At 48.0% G+C, this 19,416-nt stretch overlaps 4 non-coding genes across 4 annotated transcripts; 1 reads left to right on the plus strand and 3 right to left on the minus strand.

The window, feature by feature from the left end:
- Window positions 1–2,352: 2,352 nt before the first annotated feature.
- TRNAC-GCA (transfer RNA cysteine (anticodon GCA)) lies at window positions 2,353–2,424 on the minus strand. Its single transcript has one exon. It is a non-coding gene; the product is annotated as a tRNA-Cys (tRNA).
- Window positions 2,425–6,228: 3,804 nt separating this feature from the next.
- On the minus strand, window positions 6,229–6,300 carry TRNAC-GCA (transfer RNA cysteine (anticodon GCA)). Its single transcript has one exon. It is a non-coding gene; the product is annotated as a tRNA-Cys (tRNA).
- A 5,364-nt stretch (window positions 6,301–11,664) lies between these two features.
- On the minus strand, window positions 11,665–11,736 carry TRNAC-GCA (transfer RNA cysteine (anticodon GCA)). Its single transcript has one exon. It is a non-coding gene; the product is annotated as a tRNA-Cys (tRNA).
- Window positions 11,737–14,324: 2,588 nt separating this feature from the next.
- Window positions 14,325–14,396, plus strand: TRNAC-GCA (transfer RNA cysteine (anticodon GCA)). Its single transcript has one exon. It is a non-coding gene; the product is annotated as a tRNA-Cys (tRNA).
- Window positions 14,397–19,416: the final 5,020 nt, after the last annotated feature.

The following is a 19,416-nucleotide window of genomic DNA, read 5'->3' on the forward strand; positions in this document are numbered from 1 at the left end:
AGAGGGCCTCTTTGCACTAAACTGGGCAGGGGATGAACAACCCCCTTCATATCTTCTTTTTCCCTCTTAGTCTCCATCTGTTGCGTTCTTCCATGTGCTGCTGACAGAAGCAAGCGTGCCGTGCATGAAAAGCAGTGAAACGAGAATGAGGGATTTGTGGTCACCAGAGGACAGACACGGGACAGGGTGCTGGCAAACAGGAGGTCAGAGCAAAAGCAAGGGCCAACAGGCGACACACAGACTGGAGGCAGGGACTCCCTCATATACAGTCAGAGGCTCTGGCCCTCAACTGGGGTTTCTGGTGAGCACTGCGTTCCCCTGTGTGTTTGTGCCCGAGGGGCCACCATGCACTGTCACTTCTCATCTCTGGTGCGCTAGCGGGACCTGACTGCCTAACCTCGTCCAGACAGCCCTCCGCCTGACTTTGAACTTATTCTGTCCTTCTCTGGAGACTTCTAGAAATCTTCCCTGCCGAGAGCTCTGCAGCCTCTTCCCCAGTCCCCGTGTGGAGCACCAATCATTGTTTAGAGCTGGAATCTTCCCTCTTTCCTTCCCTCCCACTCAGGTTTTACTTCCCCGGTCCACCATCCCTAATCCCCCTGCACGATGGGCTTCCCTGGGCTGTCTTACGTTGCTGACTCTGCTCCCCACTCTTCTCGTTCTTTACTCCTTGCTTTAAAGGGAGATGTGTTTACCAGAGAGGTCATGGCCCAAACCAGCAGTTCAGCCTAGCGGGATGACGTGGGACCAGATACGAGGACTGGCTATCTAAGCACCGAATGCAGGCTTTACTATCTCCTAGACTGGGACCAGGGGTCTCTTCCTTTCCCTTGGAAGATACCATTATGAGGCCCAAAGATCACAGAGACCCCAAGGATCCAGAGAAAGGACCATCATCCAAACTGGGGTAGCACATAGGGAACAAATGAGATGAAAAACAGACAAGCATCTTGAACAGGACCCTTTGCAGATCTTTCTGTACGAGTGGAAGTTAGAAACCGTATAGGGGCCCAACAAAGGAGGGTTGGCTAAATCAATTGTGGTAGCAGCCGCCATACAGAAAAATACTCTGAATCCACTACGAAAGTGTCTTAAAAGCTTTTTTATTGGCATGAAAAAGTAATCTGTCCCTTTTGATGTTAAGAACACCATAGAAGAATAGCTTCATCTTTGTAAGAGAATGATAAGTAGATTATAAACATCTCTGAAATGACCTATTTGCTTTTCTCACACAAGTTAGTTTTATTTTAGGGAAAAAAAAAAAAAAAAGCAACGATTTGGGCACCTGGCTGTCTTAGTCAGTTAATCGTCTGACTCTTGATTTTGGCTCAGGTCATGATCTCACAGTTCAGAAGTTCGAGCCCCGAATCAGCACTGCACTGACAGTGCAGAGCCTGCTTGGGATTCCCTCTCTTTCCCTCTCTCTCGGCCCCTCCCCTGCTCACACTCTCTCTCAAGGTAAAATAAGAACTTTAAAAAAAGCGCAATAATTCCAAAGGTCTGTGTCACTTAAACAGGAGATGCTTCTATCTGAAAGGAGACTGATTTAAAAAATTTATTTAATGTTTATTTATTTGAGAGAGAGAGAGAGAGAAAGAGCGTGAGCAGGGGAGAGGCAGAGAGAAAAGAAGACACAGAATCTGAAGCAAGGCTCCAGGCTCTGAGCTGACCACCCAGAGCCTGGAGCCTGGCTTCAGATTCTGTGTCTCCGTCTTTCTCTGCCCCTCCCCTGCTTGCTTTCTGTCTCTCTCTCTCGCTCTCTCAAAAATAAATAAACATTAAAAAGAAATTAAAGCAGAGTCGAGTTCTCAGTTATGATCTGTCACCGCCCTCGCATGCCCACACCTTCCCTGCCTTCCTGCATTTTCTCCCCTCTGCACACCTGGCTGCTCTCTGCGCCTACAGCCCACCTTTTACATTCCCTCAGTCCTTGGCTGAAGGCACTAACTTGAAAAATCATTGATGTTCACCGCCAAATGTTATTTAAAATTACATAGTGTTGTACGTTCCAAAATAATTTTTCTAGCCACTTAGAATCACTGGATGTTACAACTGAAGTTAGCAGGGGAGGGGGGTGTGCCTCCCCAAAGCAAAAGTCCCCAGGTACTTCCTCTGTCCGACTAAAGGGATCTTTACTAAGATCCCTAAGTAATTGCAGACAGGCTGGGTAACTGCTGATCATAAGGTAAACTTTTAAGAGGAGCTTAGGACATTCTGCCACACATACATCATTCATAACAGCACCATGACGTGTGGCACATCCCAGAAGTCACCTGAGAAAAGGAGGGTGGAGGTGGAGACCAGCAGGAGCCTAACTTAGGCATGTATTGATCAATAAGGTAAGCCACCTACAGGGGGCACCCGGATTTGAACCGGGGACCTCTTGATCTGCAGTCAAATGCTCTACCCCTGAGCTATACCCCCTTGCTACATTCCCATTCCTCATTAGCATAGTTAACCTGTGACACAATGCCCAAGCATTCCACAGTGTACTGTACATTGTATTCACTTTTGGTCGATCTGCGAAACTGACAAGCTCATTAGAAACTGACTGGAGACCATCCTTGAGCCAGGAGTTCACCCTTTCATCCCCCTTCCCCCTCAGGGGCTCCTCGCTGGTCTAATAGCACTTTTCCACTCTGAAGCCACAACCTGAATTCCTTCCCTAAACTTCAGTCTCCTCCTCTCCCCCCACTCAGTACCTGGGGGGTGGGGGAAAGGGATAGGAAGTGTAAGAAGCAGGCCTGTATTAGCTATGTCCATGATAATGCTTCATAACAAACCATCCCCAGATTCAGATGCACGCAACAATGAGCATTTCTTTTCATGTTCACAGGATCAGCAACATGGATAACAGCCAGTAGATCTAGTCTGGGCTCAACCTGGTGGCTCTGCTTCAAGCGGGGGCAGGGGGTGGGGGGCAGTCCATCGGTGCTTGGTTTTTTTTTAATGTGAGTTGGGCACAGGTCTGCTCCAAGTCTGTTCCTTCCTGGGTCCAGGTTGGAAGAGTCACAGCTAGCAGGGAAACTTTTCTCCTGGCAGTGGTGAAGTGCAAACAAGTCAAGCCCAAGTACACAAGCAGATTTCAAGCCTCTCTTGATATCACACGTGCTAATATCGCATCTGTGAAAGCAAGTCTTAGGACCAAGCCTTAAATCAAGGGCAGGGAAACTTATCTTTTTTATTTTTTTTTCAGAGAGAGGGAGAGAGAGAATGTGTATTCAAGCAGAGGGAGAGGGAGAGGGAGGGAGAGAATCTCAAGCAGGCTCCATGCTCAGCCTAATGCAAGACTTGATCTCACGACTATGAGACCTGACTGGAGCCGAAATCAAGAGTCTGATGCTTAACTGACTGAGCCCCAAATCGATTCACTTCTCATGGGAGGATGTGAAAAGTCTTGTGGCAAAGGGGACACACAGAAAAAGTGCAGAACTGGAGCCAACATTTTAATCTACCATCGTCTGCCCGCTTGGTCATAACTTCTTACATCTCTCCCCCACGCATAGGCTACTCAGCCTTATCCCAAAGCCTCCAATGCCTCATTCAGTCAGACGAAGTCCAGGATCTTACGATATATGTTAGATCCAGGTAAGGCTTCTCTCAATCCAGAGACCTATAAACTCAAGAAACAAATTATCTACCACTCATACACCCCAAGTCCAGCGATGGTGCAGGAACAGACTTACGGCAGTAAATGTTTACGTTCAATGATTGATCACCATGGGAAACACACACAGTCATAAGCATTGAAATACTAGGTGGCCACGCTCCCCTTTTACCTTTTGTTACAGACAGAGCCCCCCTCTAGATACCGATTTCAGTATTTGCCAGCCTTTTTACAATAATATTGTATAACAACCCCTCCCCCCCAACTCAACTCAGTGGCACACAACATCTGCATTCCAGCAGTAGGGAATATTCCTTGAGTAGGCTCTGGTTCTGCTACCTAGAGAGAGCTTCCCACCCACTGTTCTGCATGACTCGTGGGCCCACCCTCCAAGACGTCTTCCTGTTTTTCCTTCCTTCTTCTCTGAAACACCTGAAGAGATCTTTGGGAAACATGTCCTTTTTGGTGGCTGGGCATTCTTCTTGGCTTGTTTTCTCCTGTAGAATGCTGAAAACCCAGGTCCTTTTACTTCCCAGTCTTGGTGACTTTTTGTCCACGCTAGTAACGCTTTCGCCAATACAGCTCTCTCAAGCAATGTGTGGGTTTTCTATGTATTTGACTCCATGTGCCAAAAGCCATGACCACAATTCTCTTTGATGTATACTCTACCTCCAGCTCATTTTTAAGTACTCAGGCACATCCTTAGTCTTTCTAGGAATACTTTTGTCCAACTTAGAGCATATACTTGGCACCGGCTTAATTCTTCAGTGCTCTTAATGAAGTCCGTTTAAGCTATGAGCATATTAAGCTCAATTTGGTTTCGGACTATGTCTTACTGGGAGGCTCTGGACTTAGCCTTTTTGCTAAAGTGATACAATAACAGCCTCACCTTTGTTTTAGAGGGAATGGTTTCATTTCTCTCACTGTGCAATTCTGAGCTACCTAGATTGCCTCTAAATTCTGATGGCAAATCAGTAACTTCTCTTCTGAACTCAAATCTTTTTTGTAGTGCCTTATCAAAAACACCTGTAACAAAATAGCTCATGCATTCAGTATTTTTCCTTGTAATATCCTACCCCTAACACTACAAGTTCAAGTACACTTTCTGCCTTCCAGGTTATCATGAGCCTCTGTATTCCCTGCCCTCAACAATAGCTACCCCACTAATTTCCCAGCTGCCCACTCCTTCATCACGCCATGTACTTTAGGCTTTTGTTATAGCAGGAGGCCCCTCCTGTATGTCAGTTTTAGTATCTGCCAGTCTTATTCATAAGAGTGTTGCAAAAACACCCCAAACCAGTGACACACAATAAGCATTTATTCTCATGCTCCTGGGTCAGAACATTCAATGTGAATCAATTGATGGAGGCTGGGATTGGCTGGGTAAGCCGCCTTCAAGCTGTGGGTCCAGCGGGTGTTGCTTTTCTAGGTGAGCTGGGCTTAAGGTTGGACCACGTGTGTTCTTTGTGGGGCCCAGGCTGAAGGGGCAGCAGCTCACAGGATAACGCATCTCACAGAACAGCAGAAGTGCCAGAGGACAAACCCAACTTTGCAGGAGGATTTACAGCCCCTGCCCGCATACGCCTGCTAACAACCTGTTGGCCAAAGCAACTCACGCAGTCTGCCAGTTACCAATTTTTTTTGACTCTTGGGTCCAAATTCATGCTTCTATACCTGCTTTGCAATAACCAGCTGGCTTCTCCAAGCCTTTCTCCTGTAAGTGAGTGCAATGCTAAGAGCTGTCAGTAGAGGGCGCTGGAGGGATGTTGCAGGGAAAAGGGGGCTTGTCTCTTTGCTGCTACGTGTTGTTTTGTTTTGTTTCGTTTTTCGGTTTCCCCCCTTCCCCTTGGTCTCTGCTGCAGGGTTGGTCAGTGGTGTGGGTGTGTGAGGACCCAGGCACGCACCCGGAGAATGAAGTCCCGCGGTGGACCTGGTAGCCCCAGCTGGGCGGGTGACGCACCCCTGCGCCCTCCCAACTCCCTGTGCGCACCCACCAGCGCCGGCCAGCCCTGCCCCTCAGGGGTTGGGTACCAGGGCCCCCCAGGTGCGGATGCTGCACTCCCCAGGCGTCACGCCTCCACGTGGCCCTCCTGTGCCCACGAGGTTTGCTTCCTTCTCGCCTGGAGACTGTGAACACGTCAGGGGGCAGCAACCTGGAGAGCAGGCTGCAGCCCCGAGGCGGAAGCTCTGGGGAGGGGCCCCCTTTCCGACCTTGTCCTTCCTCGGGTCCCTCTCCCTGGGGAATAACTTTAGAGTTTTCTTTGCAACTTTGTAGTTACTCTCCTTTCATAACGCCATTCTTTACATTACATTTCCCATTTCAGTTCCTGCGTGGCTTCTGTCTCCTGGTTGGGTCCAGACTGATGCACACGGCCAAGCCCAGAGCAAAGAGGTGCAGAGCACCCTCCCCTCTGGGGGGGGGGGAAGACACGGACGCAGAGAGGTGAAGAACTGCAGCCAGCGGGTCAACCTACCACACCTCGGGATGCCACGGGAGAAAAGACACCTGAAAAAACACCAGGGGCGGGGGAAAGAGGTGGGGAGGAAAACCGATGACATTAAATTCAATGTGGCAGCTGGGAAGCCATTCCTCTAGGGAGGCAATAAAGCGGAGCGCCAGCAGGGGGCACCCGGATTTGAACCGGGGACCTCTTGATCTGCAGTCAAATGCTCTACCCCTGAGCTATACCCCCTCACGCAGGACGGGGTCCTCTTTACGTTATTTCACCTGTGACGCCGCGCCAAGCGTTCCATAGTGCGCTGCACGTTCCGTTCATTCCTGGGCGGCCTGTGACACCGGCAGGTGCACCGCAGCTCACCCAAGACCACTCTGCGGCCACGGCGCCGCCTTGCCAATTCCCCGGAGACCCCTCGCTTGTCTCCTGGCGCTTCTCTCTCTCTCTCTTTTTTTTTAATGTTCTATTTACTTCTGAGAGAGAGAGAGAGAGAGAGACAGCGCGAGCAGGGGAGGGGCAGAGAGAGAGGGAGACACAGAATCCGAAGCAGGCTCCAGGCTCTGAGCTGTCAGCACAGAGCCCGACGCGGGGCTCGAACCCANACTTCTCTCTCTCTCTCTCTCTTTTTAAAGTTCTATTTACTTCTGAGAGAGAGAGAGAAACAGCGCGAGCAGGGGAGGGGCAGAGAGAGGGAGACACAGAATCCGAAGCAGGCTCCAGGCTCTGAGCTGTCAGCACAGAGCCCGACGCGGGGCTCGAACCCACGAACCGTGAGATCCTGACCTGAGCCGGTCAGACGCTTAACCGGCTGAGCCACCCAGGCGCCCCCTCCTGGCACTTCTCCACTACGGCCGCACCTGAACGGCAGGCGGCACCAGGTTTCTGCGGACCCCAGCCCCCCAGCCTACCCCTTGCTTGCTCTCTCGCCCCCTTTCCTTCACATCTTCTCCCCTCTTCCAGCCCAATCGCCTCCGGAGGCAGTTTCCTAGGGGCGTGACCCATCCTTAGAGGGATGGGAGCCCCTGAATTCTTCCTGCAGCGCAACGAAGGAAGCTAGCGGGAGGCCCACAGCCCTGGCGCAAGGACCCCTGGTTTATGGTCAGAGATCTCTGTCTTCGGCCCCGCGGGCAGGAGAGCCCAGGCCCTGCATGTGCCCACGCCCAGCCTCNTGAGCCGGTCAGACGCTTAACCGACTGAGCCACCCAGGCGCCCCCTCCCGGCACTTCTCCACTACGGCCGCACCTGAACGGCAGGCGGCACCAGGTTTCTGCGGACCCCAGCCCCCCAGCCTACCCCTTGCTTGCTCTCTCGCCCCCTTTCCTTCACATCTTCTCCCCTCTTCCAGCCCAATCGCCTCCGGAGGCAGTTTCCTAGGGGCGTGACCCATCCTTAGAGGGATGGGAGCCCCTGAATTCTTCCTGCAGCGCAACGAAGGAAGCTAGCGGGAGGCCCACAGCCCTGGCGCAAGGACCCCTGGTTTATGGTCAGAGATCTCTGTCTTCGGCCCCGCGGGCAGGAGAGCCCAGGCCCTGCATGTGCCCACGCCCAGCCTCACTCCCTCCCCGTGGCACACCTTCACCCACATGGTGAGGACACACCCCAGTCCTTCCTAAAAGGCACCAGGACAGTAACTTATGTTGTGTTACGTGGCATCAGAGACCAGTGAGAGTCGCTTTTCAGAGACCACAGAGGGTACCGAGCTATGCAACGGAAGATGCGGTATAAGAGGGGAGATACTTTTCTCATTCCTGTGCAGCTTACTTTTATCATTACTGCGTTACACAGGTAACATGTCTCACTTTAACAATATAACGTGAATTCGAAAGAAGTATTCCAGTGAGAACAAAGCAGCGCCCCATCCAGGAAGTTTCTAGCATCATCCACCTGCTTCCATGTCGCTGGCTGTTCGCCCACCCTATAAAACACCATCTTTTTATTAAGGGATGTGATTGGAGAGCTGGGCACCCTTCCCTGGCATGGCCAGGTCCCCCAGGTAAGGCGAAATCCATTTGGTGGAGCTGGTTCCTAGCCTCCAAGCCTGAAGTTTTGGCCGTTGTTTCGGAGTCCATTGAATACGCCCTGGATGGGTGTGAATATCCCGCTCTTTTCTGATTCGTGTCCTGTCTTTCATGCATGTGACAAAGATACTGTTAATATAACTGACATTATAAGTCGGTAACCCGCAGGATCAAACCCTACTTTTGGCTGGAGGCTTTTTCAGTTATTTAGGGGTAAGAGNTAAGAGGGGAGATACTTTTCTCATTCCTGTGCAGCTTACTTTTATCATTACTGCGTTACACAGGTAACATGTCTCACTTTAACAATATAACGTGAATTCGAAAGAAGTATTCCAGTGAGAACAAAGCAGCGCCCCATCCAGGAAGTTTCTAGCATCATCCACCTGCTTCCATGTCGCTGGCTGTTCGCCCACCCTATAAAACACCATCTTTTTATTAAGGGATGTGATTGGAGAGCTGGGCACCCTTCCCTGGCATGGCCAGGTCCCCCAGGTAAGGCGAAATCCATTTGGTTCCTAGCCTCCAAGCCTGAAGTTTTGGCCATTGTTTCGGAGTCCATTGAATACGCCCTGGATGGGTGTGAATATCCCGCTCTTTTCTGATTCGTGTCCTGTCTTTCATGCATGTGACAAAGATACTGTTAATATAACTGACATTATAAGTCGGTAACCCGCAGGATCAAACCCTACTTTTGGCTGGAGGCTTTTTCAGTTATTTAGGGGTAAGAGAGAAGACTCTGTGTGCTTGGTGGTTTGACTTTCGTTTTGTTTCTCTGAGTTCCAGTGCCAACGGAATTAGCCACTTTACTGTATGGTGCTCCCTGATGTTCTTAGCACATCAAGCCCTGGCCCTCATCAGGAACTTTGTTCCACGTGACCCTGGCAATAGTCGACTTGTCATTGTGCGTCAATGACTGCCAGGTCCCAATTCGTGAAGAACCAGCCAGATGTTCCCTGTTTTAGCCCCAACAAGCCCAGATGGCCGATGCCATGTTCCCTCCACTTCCTGCACCCTCCTTCTGGTATCAATTTTCACACTGCCAGCATTCTGTCTCAAAAATAGAAACCGATCATGGCTAAATGAAACAAACAGGGAAATTACTGGCACGATGACAAAAATCTCAGACCACTAAAGGAAACCTCGAGACTGACACTCAGAAAATGGGCAGAATTAAAGGGCAGCCGGGGGGGGCGGGGGGTCCTGGATCATTTACTCCCAAACAGCATCCTGGTTAGGGGGCTGATAATGCCCCCGCTGTACACTGGCTGTCACTGTCAGCCCCACTGCCAATGCCAGAGCTGTGCTCCCCCTCCCTCCGGCCCCCGGCGCAACTTCCAGACTCGTCCTGCTTGTGGGAGCCTCATTCCATGTTCTGCGTCTCAATCACATGCATGCGACCGGCTGAGCTTGGGGCCCTGCTGGGGTTTGCAGGAGGGCGAAGCCTGGTGCTTTTGCCCTTTTGTAGCGTAGTTACACCCTGGTTTCCACCAGCCATGCACAGCTCTAGATCCCCCCAAAATGGAAAGGAATTTCAAACATTGAGGGTGTAAGAAAGATAGTTACAAATATCTACCACAAATACCATAAGTGAGACTGGATCAAGGCCAGGGTGAGGAGTGGAGAAAATCGTGTAGTGCTGCCAGAGCCGGAGGGAAGCAAAGGCCTGATCTGCTGCTGCTCTCTTGCGCCCCCCCCCCCTTTTAAATTCCAGTGTAGTTAACAGACAGTGTTATGTTAGTTTCAGGTGTACGGTATAGTGACTCAACACTTCCCTGTGTTACTCGGTGCTCATCAAGGTCCCGTGCACTCTTAATTTCTCTCTCCCCTTCCTGCCGGAATGCCAACACCAAGTCTAATTAAAAATGACAGCAGGCCCATACCACGGAATATTATTCGGTGATAAAAAGAAAGGAGCTGTCAAGCCCCAAAAAGACATGGAAGGACCTTAAATGCCTATAGTAAGTGACAGAAGCTAATCTGAAGAGGCTCTATACAGTATGCTCCAACCACATGCCACCCGGGAAAGGCAAAACTACGGACAGTAAAGAGATAGGTGGTTGCCAGGGGACAGGGGCCGGGGAGGGATGAATAGGTATGGGGGGATTTTTAGAACATATGTGTATGATTCTCAAAGCCGGTGCCCTGGGCAGGGGGCCTGAGAAGCTGCCAGGTGCAGAAGGAGGCCTGGCAGGAAAGGGGCCCCTCCTCCATGAAGCGCCCCAGGCTTCAGGCCAGCCCAAGGAAGACATGGGCCACTTGCTGTGTTAAGAGTTCTGGATACCCATCNCCTTGGCTCTTAGGTGGGTCCTTTGAACACAGATCACATGGTCTCTGATTCACCATCCAGGGAGTCCCCACCTGCTATCATTAAAAATATGTATGTTGTAGACTTTATTTCTTACCAAAGTTTCAGGTTTACAGAAAAACTGGGCAGAAAGTACAGAGAGGCCTCCTACACCCCTCACCGTACCTGGCGCCCCAGTTTTCACGTCATTAACACCTTGGGCTAGTGGGTACATTTGTTAAAACTGGTGAATGAATATTGGTACATTATTATTTTTTTTATTTTTATTTTATTTCTAGGATAGAGAGAGACAGCGTGAACAGGGGAGGGTCAGAGAGAGAGGGAGACACAGACTCTGAAACAGGCTCCAGGCTCTGAGCTGGCTGTCAGCACAGAGCCCGACGCGGGGCTCGAACCCACGAACCGCGAGATCATGACCTAAGCGAAAGTCGGTCGCTTAACCGACTAAGCCACCCAGGCGCCCCAATATTGGTACATTATTAATAGCCTGTAGTTTACATTAAGGCTCCTACAGTTTTATGGGTTTCGACCAATGCATCATGCCATGTACGCACAACCGCTAGCATCATAAAAGATGCCACGTTGGATGATTCTAAAGGGGGAAGGGCAGGGGTGTGCGTGGTTTTCCTGTGAGAAGGGCCCCCCCCCCAGGCCTCTCGCATCAGAGNCCCCCCGGGTGGAGACCCAGCTGGTAAACAGCGCCCCGGAGCTCCCGGCTCCGAGGCCTGGGATGTCTCGGAGCTGCGGCTTCTGTGTGTGCCCCCAGCCTCCCGCCTGCTTGCTCACTCGAAAGGAGAACTAGTGCCGGAGACAGAGCACCAAACACACGTTGGTCAGAGGGTCGTCGCAAAAGGCCTGATTCTGAACGGGCAATGCAATTTTTCCAGCAAACCATCTCCGGAGGCAGAAGATGCCCTTTCCGCTTCTCCTCCCACTTCCACTTCCAGGCTGCTGAGCCCTCTGCAGGAAATCAGCCCAATTAAAAAATCCACCTAGGGGCGCCTGGGTGGCTTAGTCGGTTGAGCGTCCGACTTTCGCTTAGGTCATGATCTCGCGGTTCGGGGGTCGAGCCCCGCGTCGGGCTCTGTGCTGCCTGCCAGCTCGGAGCCTGGAGCCTGTTTCAGTCTGTGACTCCCTCTCTCTCTGGCCCTCCCCTGCTCACGCTGTCTCTCTCTCTCTCCTAGAAATAAATAAAAAACATTTTTTAAAAATCCACCTAATCAACAAGTGGGGTGAAACCACGGATGTGGCGCACAATGATCAGGAAAGAAAATCTCTAGGGGGCACCCGGATTTGAACCGGGGACCTCTTGATCTGCAGTCAAATGCTCTGCCCCTGAGCTATACCCCCACATATAATATACTTCCTAATAAGCGTCCTTTAACTCTGTTGCAATACCCAGGTATCTTCCAGGACACCTGACTCAGAAAGCCACATCCCTCAGAACTCGGAGAAGTGCATCCCTCAGAGCGATGCCCTCTGGCCATCAGCCTCCCCTTCATTTCCCACAGAGGTCACTTCTTGTTCGAGGATTCCTCCACTGTGTGAAAGTAGTTATCACTCGACCATGTTGTTCCTCTGGTTCTAATACTGTCTTTATTGCTTTATTATAATCAGGAAAACATTCTTATTTTAAAAAGCTGTACATTCAAGTGAAAATATATACATAAATAAAACAAAGTAAAATTAAAGAGATCTAATGGGCAGATCTATATTTTAGTAGAAGCCCCCCTCCCCACCCCGCTGTTTTCCCCCCAAAGTAAAAGACTCAAACTATACCTCAAATCTCCACAGCCCCAAATGTACTGTTTGCATTGTTAAATGTCTATGGATTTTAAAAACATACGTATTCTCAGTTTGAGAGATGGGGGCGAGTGAAATGTACGGAGCTCCCTACTTCACCATCTTGCCTCCCTCCTCCCAAAACATACATATTCTCAGATGAAGCCCAGGATGGTCATAATTATCAAGGATTGTTTGAAATGTACATTCTCTGAATCATGGAATTCCTTCCTTTACTGTGTGCGCTATTTAAAAAAATAAGTTGTAGTTGAGAATTACAGTTCAAAGTATTAAGCACTGATATACATAACCTTTAGATGTGTAGACCCTTGAACCAGGGCATTTTTGAAATGAAAACATTTTTTTTTGCTCTTTGGTGAGATGAGTAATTGAATAAAGTTGTCTTTATTGATATTTTATAGTATTATAAAATACATATTTTTCACATATGAAGAAAACAACCGCCAACCTACAATCTAAACCCAGGTAAACTAATATTTAAGCATGAGGGCAAAGGAAGGGCTTGTCAGATGGGCAAGAGCTGAGCATGTGTATTAGAGCAGAACCCCACTATCCACAGCTGACGGAGAAAGGAGATGAACCCTGGGGAGAAACAGGAACATGAAAAGTCCATGGGTGACCCTCCCTGAGCCAGCACCTCATACCTGATACCCGCACTCAGAGATCTAATAAGGCTTCTCAAACCAAACACAGACGGAAGCAAACGATCAGGCCTCACTCCTAACCAGCTCCTCGCGGCCCCCGTGTCACCAGCCTAAGTGGAAGGATTTTTCCCCGGTGACTGGGGCCAAACACCTGCCAGCCACTGTTGGGTCACCTCTTTCTTTTGCATCCAAAACCGGCAGCAAGTCCTGTCGGCTCCGCTGTCAGAACGTGTCTGCATCTGAGCGAGTCTCGCGGCCACCACTGGGACCTGCGGTCAAGGCCCCAGGGTCCGTCTCCCAGCTGACCCTGCCTGATGCTCTCCTCACAGGTCTCCCCTTCCCGTTCTCCCCCTACTGACTTTCCACCCGGACGATTGTTTCCAACATGAGTGAGACCACGTTTCCTGCTCTGCTCCGTAGCTTACCGCTCTCCGTGGAACAAAACCCAAGTGCATGCTACAGCCTATGCGACCGACAGGAACTGGCCCCGGCTGCTTCCTCCCCTGAGCCCTTCCTTTTTTTTGCCTCCAGCCACACACACTCTCTCTCAAAATGCATAAATAAACAAATTTAAAACTTTTAAAAATAAAACCTTAAGAACCACTGGTCTAGAGCAGACTTCAGAAGATGGGCAGTTTGACCATCGGCTTGGGTTTTAATGCGGGGCTCTGGCTGATCCTGGGGCTAGAATTCCAAACCCATTCCTTTCTTGGGTGCTTCAGTACCTGAGTCAGCCCACAGACGGTGCAAAAGGAAGCCGGGCTAGATCTGTGGCAGGTGTTTCTCAAAGTGGATCTCCCGGCTCTCCGCAAAGAGCTTGTTCTGAACCCATATCTGCATGTTTGATAAGCTCCCAAGATGATTCCTAGGTACAGAAAGCTGAGACCAGTCCAAGGGAATGTAGTCCACGCACAGTCAAGTCCCGGTGTGGCCCTTCAGCTTTCCCCCTGTGGTCTTTGGCTGAGTGGCACATTCGTGCTCTATGATGTCTACCTTCTATTCCCTTTGATGGTCTCAGGTCCATCAAATCTATTCATAGAGTAAATGTCTTCATAGGGGTCCAACTGTACGGCCTTTATATTGTTTGACTGATGGAAGAAGGGGACAAGAGGAAGAGGCTCATTGGTTTAGTGACAGGGATCTAAACCCAAAGTCAGAAAAGAGTGGATCCAGGTTCTGATCCTATTAACGAAGGGTTTTCTGTGGTAGGAAGACCAGTCATCTTGAATCTCTGTAATCAGATGCCCACTGTGAATGGAACAGACTAGTGACTCTGGAACCCTTTCTGGCTATAAATGTCAGTGTCAGTGCTTTTCCAGAAAATGCAGGGAGGCAGCTACAGAGACAGCAAACTGTTGCTTCTTTTGTAGTGAGGAAGGCTTGGCAGCTTCCAGGAGGCCCAGCCAATGAACATCTGTGGTGAAAATTTATAGCGATGTCGGGTGTGGCTGCACAGCAAAAAAGGTATTACTTAGACTCCTACTTATGTCAGGGGGTATAGCTCAGGGGTAGAGCATTTGACTGCAGATCAAGAGGTCCCTGGTTCAAATCCAGGTGCCCCCTGCTGGCGCTCACTTTTGTCCACTGAAGCTGCTATGAAAGAGTGAGCTCTTTTCCCTAATACTGAGCCTCAGGATATTGGGACTTTCCAAATCTGGGGGGGGGGAAATCAAGGAAAACTTACAACCTTGTGACTGAGCACCACAACCCCAGAGTGAAAGGTTCCTCCAACTCTGACTTCGTATTTCACTTTCCATGGGTCTTGTTCCATATGGGCCTAGGATTATCTAGGATTCTTTTTTCTACATGGTTTCATTGCTCTAGTCAGTGATATGCTGGTAAATATTTAACAACCAGCTCTTGTGGGAAGAGCAATGCTGATTTTTAGTGTTTTCCAGTTTCATGGTATAAATAATCTCACCATGGCCAATTTCAAGCTACAAACGTAAGATCACTGAACACAGAATTGGGAAGATGTGCTAACAAGCGACTCTCTGGTGCAAGTCAACTCTAGCACACCACTGTCCCTAATCTGACTTCCCCAAAGAGGCAGGGATGGGCTCTTTGAACCCTATTCTATCCTCACAATGCTTACTGACATCAGAGCAGTGGGTGGTATCCATGTGATCAGCCATGGAATAATCCATTCACTCAAGACCTATTTGATTCCTACCCGAGGTCAGACACAGGGAAGACAGAGCTGAGCAAGAACTATCTGTGGTGAGTCGAACAGTCAAATGAAGAAATGGTCGAGTGAATGATAAAAATAGCCAAACAAAGGAGGTGCTCTTTTGTTTTTTGTTTTTTTTAAAGAGAGTGCTGTTTTAAGATAAAAGGATTTCTGTTACCAGAAATATGTTAGACTAGATCACCTAAAATTCCTCCTACCTCAAAGCACCCAGAAATGCAAGACAAAATAGCACAAATATCCATTCATAAGTATAGCTGGGCTGTCATGGCAATAAAGGATGTCTTGGGGGCAGGGTAGGGGACGAACTAAAGTTCTGACCCCAAGGACACCCACGGCTGTGGTGAGATGGCCTCAATGTTGAGTTTTAACAGCCATGTGAATCCAGGAGGTTAGGTCCGGACTTGGAATCCCCTCCCCCATATAAAGTCAGACTCTCAGTCGCAGCACCATTGGTAAAAGGGCAGACTAGTAAAACACCAGCCCAAGCACACAAGAGGGCTTTCTCTTTTCAGGGGGGGGGGGGGGCGGANCTACAGAGCTATCCTTGTTAGAACTTTGAATTTACACTACCTGCATGGTTCAGAAGTTCCCCAAGCTAAAAGGCAACAGATAATATGTGCCCAGGCTAACAATGACTGTGGACTACCAGAAGCAGCAAACACAATCTCTGAAGGGCACATCAGCAAACCAGGCCCCACAGAACTCCCACGGATGAGACCTGGCTTAAAATGGGTTCACAGCTCAAAATAATAAAATATACAAGGAATCAGCCAACCATAAGTGAAAGGCATCAGACAAAATAAAGGATGTCAGAGAAGAGAATGACCATATAGATACTATGAAGTAAATGTGGTTAAAATGATTAAAGATGTAGGAAATTGAATGTATAGGAATATGTGACTTTTATTTTATTTTTTTAATGTTTTATTTATTTCTGAGAGAGAGAGAGACAGTGTGAGCAGGGGAGGGTCAGAGCGAGAGGGAGATACAGAATCCGAAGACAGGCTCCAGGCTCTGAGCTATCAGCACAGAGCCCAATGCGGGGCTTGAACTCATGAACCGTGAGATCATGACCTAAGCTAAAGTCGGCCACTTAACCGACTGAGCCACCCAGGCGCCCCAATATGTGACTTTTAAAAGGATGAAGCAGACTCATGTAAAATGAAAATTACAATACCTGAAATCAATACTATATTAGTGGATTAGAGAGAGAGAGGAGAGATTTGTGAGTGAAATAGAATATAAATCTTAAAAAACTACCAAGAGTGAAGCACAAAGGTCTAAAAAAAATGCAAAACAAAAAAGAGTGGCTAAGAGAGATGCAGAATAAAGACAAATGTCTGCAAGTATAAATTATAATGAAGGAGAGGCAATATTAAACAATACAATAACTGAGAAGTTTTCAGACTAGTACAAAGACCTCAGATTTAGGAATGAGTTCTGAAAAAGCTAAATCCACACCCAGGCACATTGCAATGAAACTTCATAATACCATGGACAAAGGGATGATCTTAAAAGTGCCAAAGAGAAAAGACAAATCATGTACAAAGGAGTAAAGAATGACAGCAGACTTTTCAACAGAAGCAATGATGGTTAGAAGACAATGGAATAAAATATTATAAGTCAAAGATGGTAATATAAGTTAGAATTCTCCACTCAGCTCAACTGTCATTCAGGTGTGGAAGAAATCTAACTGAAGGCATTTAGTTCTAAGATATCCTTGCTGAAAGAACTTTAAAACTTGTAATTCAGAAAAAGAACACTCAACCCAGAAGGAGAAAGAGGCAAGAGAAAAAATAGCGAACAAAATACCAGTGAACACACTGGTAAATCTAAATAGCAGATTATACAAGACAAAAAATGAGTAGGGGGGGTGCTTAAAGATAAGATCTAACTAGGGGCGTCTGGGTGGCTCAGTGGTTAAGCGTCCAACTGCAGCTCAGGTCATGATCTCACGGTTCATGGGTTCAAGCCCCACGTCGGGCTCTGTGCTGACAGCTCAGAGCCTGGAGCCTGTCTTCGGATTCTGTGTCTCCCTCTCTCTCTGACCCTCCTCTGCTCATGCTGACTCTCTCTCTCAAAAGTAAATAAAACATTTTAAGAAATTGAAAAAAAGATAAAATCTAACTAAAGAGAATAATTACACAGAAGACGAGAGCGATGATGTGATTGAATAAATACATTAAAGTCCTCCTATTGTGTGAAAGGAGGGTGGAAATGCTAATTAATGTTAGACTATATCAAACGAGGTGGTGTGTGTGTAAAAATTTAAAGAGAACCCCCTAACAGTACAGGGTTTAATTTAGGCTTTAGAAGATGAAATTAAATAAATTTCAGATTAGTAGAAAGAGGTGAATCAAAGTGAATTCATCAAAGGTGAGTAAAGAAAAGCAATCAATGCAATAGAAGAATGAAAAGAAAGGCATAGAAAATACACATAAATATATGTATCTTATATATACAGATAAAAGGATGGGAAAATATATATCAAACAAATACTAACCAAAGTAAAGTTAGTTTCGCTATATCATTATCAGATGAAATGAATTACAGATGAAACGTATTATTAGGGCAAAGACTATTACTTCATAATAATAAAACGGACTGTCCCAGGAAGATACAATTCTATACTGTATACACAGTGTCAAAATATATGAAGCAAAAAGTGTCAGAAATGCAGGGAGAAATTGACAAATACACAACATTAATGGATTTTAATACATCTTTCTTAGTAACTGATACATCCAAAGGCAAAAAACAAAAAATGATAGGACACAACACAATCAGTAAGCTTGATTTACTAGATCGAACTAGATCCTACGACCAACATGAAAATATACATGCTCTTTCAAAGCAAACGCAGAATAGTTTCAAACATTTATTACCTCCTTGACTACAAAGCAAGTCTCAGAAAATCCTAAACAAAATGAACATCAGATACTGTACTCTCTTAGTACAAGGTAAAATTCAATAAGAAAAAGATAACTTTGAAAAGGACTCGTGCATTTGGAAACTAAAAAGTACTTTTCAATAACCTCGTGAATAGAAAATAAAAATAATGAAAACCAGAAAATAGTTTTAAATCGCAGCCATTTTCACATGGAGGAGGGGACAGTACCATTTATCTTTAAGAGGAAGCTGGCCTTTTTGTTCCGGAGAACCATAGCCGACTAATTCACCAAAAGTCAATTCGCTCAAGGGCCAGGTGGCCAAAGGCCAAAATATGATGAAACTAGAACACTGAATATCGATTTGCTGAAAACCAATCTGAATGACTGAGAATCTTTAGAAAATGTGTTCCGTCTACACTCCTGCCTTTGTCTCTGTCCAGAACTGCTAAATAAACACTTTCAATGGAATTCAGGGTAGTTCTCCACAATCACTTTGCAATGCAGATACAGAGGCAGGGCTGGATGTAGGAATGGGGTCAGAGGTACAACTAAAAGGGATAGGAACGAGGTTCCTCAATCGGCAAACTGGTCATTCAACAGATTGGATGTTGGTAAATTTCTGTTAACTGTGGACCCAGAGTCTACAAATGGGGTCCAAGCCCGGTCAGGTAGGGGGAGGTTGAGTCAAAGAGATGCGAAGACTCTGTACATGCTATAATAAAGGTGTGTCTTGGGTTGGGATATTATTCTTTTCTAAATTGAGGGATTTTAAAGTTTAGGGATCCTGAGATGGGGGGGGGNTCTGCCTCAGCAGAACAGGGGCAGGCAGCACAGGCAAGGGGCTTACCACAAGGGGCCATGGCCTTTAGGGATCCTGAGATCAGAGGGTGAGCTTGAAGCTTTTCTTTCCCCACGATGAAACCCTTGTGATATTTTCAAACCCTCCTACAGCCGATTGCACACACACCCCGGTCTGTGTTGCCAATTCTTTAGGTATGAAGGAGGGGGGAGGGGATTTGGTCCCGGGTATGAAGCTGGCCAGTGACTGCGAGTGGTCCCCTAGAGGCCTTTCCTTGAGAGGCCGGGTCAAGGATGTCAACTGTACCCCAGAGCTCCGGGAGGTGACCAGCAGCAATGCCAGAGGAGACCCAAGGCAGGCCAGAGCTGCTCTTCCAGGGACCAACATTGGGACTGCTGGGCAGAAATTCTCTTCCCCAAATTAATTCTAGAGGAAGAGACTGTGGGGATGGGAGCGGGGGAAGCCGGTTCGCTGGGCGGTGGGCCTCTCCGCTTGGCTGGACCCCTGTCTCGGTCTCGCAGAGCCGGTGTAGCTCCACATGCCCACCTTCTCTGTGCTGTTTTAACAGGGAGTGGTCCCCCAGGGCCGGAATGAGGCTCCTAGTGCTCAGCCGGGGTCCTCCCCCTGCCCCCAGCCCGCCGCGTCCCGACCAGAATGGTGGGGGCCGTGCTTCGTTCACTCATCACGCATTTATTTGAGGAC

Source organism: Crocuta crocuta, unplaced genomic scaffold, assembly GCF_008692635.1.
Source record: "Crocuta crocuta isolate KB4526 unplaced genomic scaffold, BGI_CrCroc_1.0 scaffold128, whole genome shotgun sequence".
Lineage (NCBI taxonomy): Eukaryota > Metazoa > Chordata > Mammalia > Carnivora > Hyaenidae > Crocuta > Crocuta crocuta.